The 6081-nt window shown below is 30.0% G+C and overlaps 1 long non-coding RNA gene across 2 annotated transcripts; it reads left to right on the forward strand.

The window, feature by feature from the left end:
* The first annotated feature begins 1823 nt into the window (after positions 1-1823).
* LOC133030203 (uncharacterized) lies at positions 1824-3758 on the forward strand. 2 transcript variants are annotated; one of them, XR_009684075.1, is made up of 3 exons: positions 1824-3155; positions 3271-3399; positions 3555-3758. It is a non-coding gene; the product is annotated as an uncharacterized LOC133030203 (long non-coding RNA). The 2 variants fall into 2 exon arrangements; XR_009684074.1 differs by having other exon boundaries at positions 1824-2462; positions 3028-3155; positions 3271-3758.
* Positions 3759-6081: the final 2323 nt, after the last annotated feature.

The following is a 6081-nucleotide window of genomic DNA, read 5'->3' on the forward strand; positions in this document are numbered from 1 at the left end:
AAGAATCTAAATATATACTAGGAAATGATATAACAATTAAAAATTACATAAACTTAAAGAATTTTATAATTTCACAGAAAATTTACATATTTTTTAAGATTTCTTTTAATTTTTTAAGATACTTCTAATGTGGTGACATTGGTTTTGTCCCCATAGAATGCTGACACTTTTTGGACCATTGATTATAATGACTTTGTGATTCTCAGAGTAAGTAATGTGTAGATAACAGTAGATTATAATTTGAAAAATAATTTTTTTTTCTATTTCTTTTTTACACGTGTGCATCAAATCTTGATATTTATTTTCAAGATACAATTCCAATCCAGTTTTGGTCTTGTGAGTTTTTTTTTTCTTTTAATATTATCATGTTTTTTTTTTTCTTTGCAATGATGTGTTGTTGTTAGTTCAAAAAAAAAACATTAAATGAAAATAACATCTTTGTAGTTTAGATAACTAGATTGGATTAATCATATATACTCATTATTGTAGTTCTTGTTGGAATTGTTTTTACCAATCCTAATTAGCAGCGCCTACTGTTACTACTCCATAGGAAGTCTATAAATTGGGAGTTACCATCCTCATTATTGAAGAGTTTTTTGGATCCAAAGTAAATACAGAGAAGCTTATCGAAAGAGATCTGTTTTTGTGTTTTATTATTTGTAATTGCTAGACTTAGATTAGAACTAGAAGGTTGAGAATTGATAACATAAATTTTCTATATCGATCTCTCATGTATATACAATGGACCATGGTCTAGCAGCTTTGGATTCATTTTCAGAGCTTCAAATCGCAGAGTAATATATTCTAGATTGACTTGATTCAGCAAATCAAATGAGTCATCTATCTTAAGTGTGTACGAATATTAAAGAAATTGACAAAATAAACCAGAAGAGAAAAGACAGTGAGAGATTAAATATGGGGAAAGATTTGACTTGTACACTAATAGTTATAATGGAGTTCTAATCTCTTTCTTCACCATTCCTCTAACTTTGTTTCCTAATCAAATCGTTACCTCTCCCACAATCCAATCGTTACCTCTTCAAATCCCAATCATTCAAGGTCTCATTCATTCGACTGCTGGAACTTTCAATCTTCCATCGCTTGAAGCCCTAAACTTCATCAAAGTTGTGGATCTAATGCAACCTTAGATCAAATCTCTTCTTATAGAGCTCCAACCCCCATTTCATTATCTTTTTGATTTTTCTCAGTATTAGCTTCCCTCTCTCACTCCAAAATGTTGTTTTTCTCTAGCATCGAAGGAGAAGTCACTGTCAATGACTTGAAGAAACTTTGGGTTTTCCACAAAGCACGTAAGTTCGTCTCAAAACATGGCTTGAACCATAAACATTCAAAGTAAAAAAAAACTTTCACCATTGACTGGGATTCAACCTCCCATAAGGATCCTCTATTTTCCTTTTCTCAATAAGAAGAGAAACCATTCATACCCAAATTATAAAAAAAAATATTAAGTTATACTTTTTTTAAAAAAAGAAAGTTCTGACAGTTTATGGGGAAAATAAACTTTGTGCTAAACTCTAGCACCACTATCGTATTCCCTACATATTTAATACCATTGGATCACATATCAAGGGACAAAAAAATGTCTCCACCGTAGTGACAAAAATGATGTCTCTATATTAGAATTATTCTATATCTATTTTTATATAAAGTGTGTCTATATAACCGAATTCTTGGTTTATGAGAAATTCATGGGTGACTTATTTTTTTTTTAAATTTTATATTCAAAAAATAACAGTTTTTTTCGATACGATTGAATTTTTATTTTTGCAACTTAAAAATTAAAACGTAATAGTTTTTTTTTTCGAATTATATACGATTAAATTTTTATTTTTGGAACTTAAAAATTAAAACGATTGAGATTTTATTCCAAATAACCACAGCTTTACGTTTATTTTTTGCAGCAACAGTAGGGACATCAAAGCTTCGAGTAAGTGGATCATGAATGGTAGAATTAATGGTAGGATGGGGTGTATCGTGGGGCTACAATGTTGATGATACAGTTGTCATCTGAGGAGGGAAATTGGTAAGGACATAAGATGGGAATGGCAAAGGTAGTATTTGTTTGTAGCCTGGAAAATCGGGGAGAGTTCACAGCCGCTCATCCCATTCGCCGCCCGACCCCATAAAATAGGGTAGTATTTGTTTGCATCGCTACCTAGCCTGGAATCGAAATCAAAGGACCAGTACATGTCTAAGAGGTCGTAGTTGAGAGATTTGGGGAGTTCTGATACGTAGACTTTGATCGAATTCGATGGAATAAGATGGTTTTGAGATATCAGAGGTGATGATGATGATGATGATGGGTAATCGATGTGGTGAGATGAACCGTTGAGGAAGAAAAGGAAAAGAGAGAGAGAGAGAGTGAAGAGAAGGAAGATTGATGTTAGAGAAGTGGAAGCAGTGGTGGATGTGAAGAAGCCATTTTTGGGGGCCATTGATAGGTAAAGTTTTGGTTTTTGTTTTTGTTCTTTGGTTATGGAGTCTGTCAACTTAGATAAGATGAATTTGCAGTTTCTTTTTTTTTCCCTTCTTTGAGATAAGTTGAATTTGCAGTGTGAACATATAAATATATGAGCATATTTGTATGTAAAATTGATGTTTGACAGAAAGTCAACGACTTATTTTGATAAATAATCTATGCAGCTTTAATTTTAGGGTGAGATGTAGCAAAGATTAAAATGTAATTTATATTGTACTAATGCCTAATGCATCTGGTTTGTAAGTTGTAACTGTATTTTTGCTCTAATTGTCTATTAACATCACTTTTATTTTTCTATGGAGAAGAGAAAAAGGATTAACCAAGTTCAGTTATTCGGTCTCATATTGTACTATACACATCGATTTAAAGCCTAACTAATTAATTAGTATTAGCTGTGCACTTTGTATTTGGCGAACTAATTACAAGTATTCAATGAACATTTAGCTTCATATGCCCTAACTCCCAATCTTAAAAATTGATATACATATCTTATCCATTTTTCTCTATTGTAATTAAATTCAAACCAGACCTTATATCAAATACGTCATAACTCAGATGGAAAATAAACGTGAAAACAAAAGGATGGCTGAGGGTACTATCCAAGGAATATCCAACTCTTGCTTTTCATGCTAGCGTCAACAAGTCATTTGGCAAGGTAGCTATAGTATATCTGCATATTAATAATTTTATTAAATACAATTTACTATGTTAACTGTGGCTTGATTCTATCAATTCATCACCTAATTTTAGTTTTAATTTTGTTTTTGAAGGCTTCTCTTCTCTCAGTTTTAAGACAATTTCCTCGCTTGAAGAGTGACAGGCAAGCAATTTCTGTGGGATTTGTGGGATATCCCAATGTTGGGAAGTCATCAGTTATCAACACATTGCGAACAAAAACTGTAATAATCTTGATCTCTTTTGATGCTTCTGGTTCAATCCTACATTGAATGTTAAATAGTGTCCTAAAAGAACTAAATGTATTGGACCATATACATTAATGTGAAAAGCTAAATGTGTCCTACATTTTGATTTTGCTCCTCTCTCTCCAATGCAGCAAACGAAACATTTGAAAAGCTTGCCAGCATTGGACTCCATGCAAATATGATAAATTACCTAAGGAATGAGTACCACTTGCATGTGGCCACCAGAGCGAACAAAAAATGATATGAAATGTGGGGAGCCATGTCCAATTTTACACCCATCATAGGGGCTTTTCTTTATGATTCTCATTTGGGTCGTTTTCGAGTGATTGCTTTAGGAACCATCACTAAGTATATATACACATGAAATTAAACCATTCAAAAAAGAATGGAATGAAATGGAAGTTATTATTGATTCATTTGGAGTTTATATTTTTCTCAGGGAATGATAGTACTATGGTTAATAGCTATAATCTCAAAAGTTATAAGTATTAATATATAAATGAGTCAACTTATTCTTACCATGGTTTTGATCATAATATTATTCGATTTGGATATATATCATCTTATTTCAAGTTAAAAAAACTAAAATATCTTCATATTATAACAACCTATTATTATGCTCTTGTATAAATATAACTATTTACAATTTTTTAACATTCAAAAAGTTATCGAGTTTGTTTTCTATAGCTCTACTAATTAAGGTGGTAAAATATTTTTAGATTGACTCATCTATTCCGTTTATTAAATGAATTATTTTCAAGTTGACACATTAACTTAAAAATGACACAATAATGACTTACTACAAAGTATACACTTATATTCATTCTATTTATTGAGAATCAAAACTTTAATCTTCTTCACTAGATTAGCCACACACACAATATTTGGACATAAACACATGACACAATATTATAACTCAAACTCAGAAACACTTAGTCAAAAATTGAATCATCAATAATGCCACTCTTTTAAGTTTTAAAGTTGTATATGGCTAAGCAACTTTGGTTATTGTATTATCATTGATTCTACACAGTTGATCATTTTTAGCTTTATGATGTGAAATTTCGTATTGTATGCTTTTTAGAGTTTCTAATAGACTTCAATGAGTGATAGATTGGTATAATTATATTTGGAATAAATTTTGATGTTGTTGTTTGGTGGATTCTTATTTTTTTTATTAGATAACATAATATTATTTATTCGTTAAGTCTGATACAATTATTAAGTGAGAATGGAAACCTTTCACTATATTGAAATCAAGTTAAAATTAAAAAAGATACTAACAATCTTATTATGCATTTTACAGTGCTCGCATATGTTGAACTTGATGACAATACAAAGAGCATATCTGCGGTCATGTTCACAGATATTGTGGAAAAAATAATCTTAGTTTATTTTTGAATTAACCTTAGAACATATTTAAATTATCAAGCTTTCTTAAACACTAATATATTACATCCGGTATTTACTTTTAATTGTCAAAATTATAAACTATAATATTTAGATACACATAATAATAATCTCACCTAATAACTAATACTATTATTCTTTTAATTTTTAATTGTATTACTTTTAAATAACTTAGAAAAAAATTAACATAAAATTTAGTATACGTGCCTCGCACGTAGCTTTTTACTAGTATATGGGTGACTATTCAATGGTTACATTTTTATTGTAACCATATGGTTACAATTTTCTTTGACTTGTAATAGCAGGTTACTCATAAGTAAACATTCATTTTTTAGAATTAATTAATTATAATTAACTATTTTCTTAAAATAATTAATTAAATATTTAACAAGACCTCTTTTAGCAATTAATATTTATATTTAAATCCTTACTTTAATTATTTTAATAATTAAGCCAATTAATTATAATATTTACAATAAAATTTATTTTTTGTGCAAAAAATAAACTTCTTTTGACACAAATTAAAATTCTCTTCTTATAATAAATTTTTAAATAATTAATTATTTTTAAATGATATTTAATTATTTTGTTACAAGTAGATGAACTAAGTATGAGGTCTCAAGCTAATCAATCGATAACAAGTGCAGCCATTTTTTTTTTCTAAAAAATCCTTCAACTTATTTCACTTTTTACTTTTTAAATATTTAAATAAAAAAATTAAATAATTAAGGGATAATTTAAATCAAAAGAAGAAATAGTCGTAGATTTACTGTTAATGGAGTTAACTAAAACCAGGGAATCAGATTCCAAGTGATTGACCGATAAATTGCAATGAGCAGCCCAATCTAATCCCGTAAGTAAAGCTTTAGCTTCCATTTCTTGCGACTTGTATCTACCTATGAGAGGCTTCGAGTAAGCCGCAACAACTTGACCAGAAGAATTTCGAATGATGATACCAACACCAATTTTGTTACGGGAAACATCACAAGCTGCATCAACATTCATTTTTAATTCATTCAAAGGTGGGTGGAACCATTTAGAATTAGCAGCCGCACCTGTGGAATCTTTGATTGAGTTCTGAGCAGTAGAATGCTGCTGAAAATTGCATTAATATGCAACTGATTTTGCCTAGATTTGTGCTGGAGAGAGGACTGGTTTGCTATTTAAAAAATTGTTCCCGTCAGTCCATAAAAACCACATAGTGCACAGTATTTGTTCCATTTCAGAGGTGGTTTTAAGGGTAGATAG

The sequence above is a fragment of the Cannabis sativa genome, chromosome 8, assembly GCF_029168945.1.
Source record: "Cannabis sativa cultivar Pink pepper isolate KNU-18-1 chromosome 8, ASM2916894v1, whole genome shotgun sequence".
NCBI classification, from domain to species: Eukaryota; Viridiplantae; Streptophyta; class Magnoliopsida; order Rosales; family Cannabaceae; genus Cannabis; species Cannabis sativa.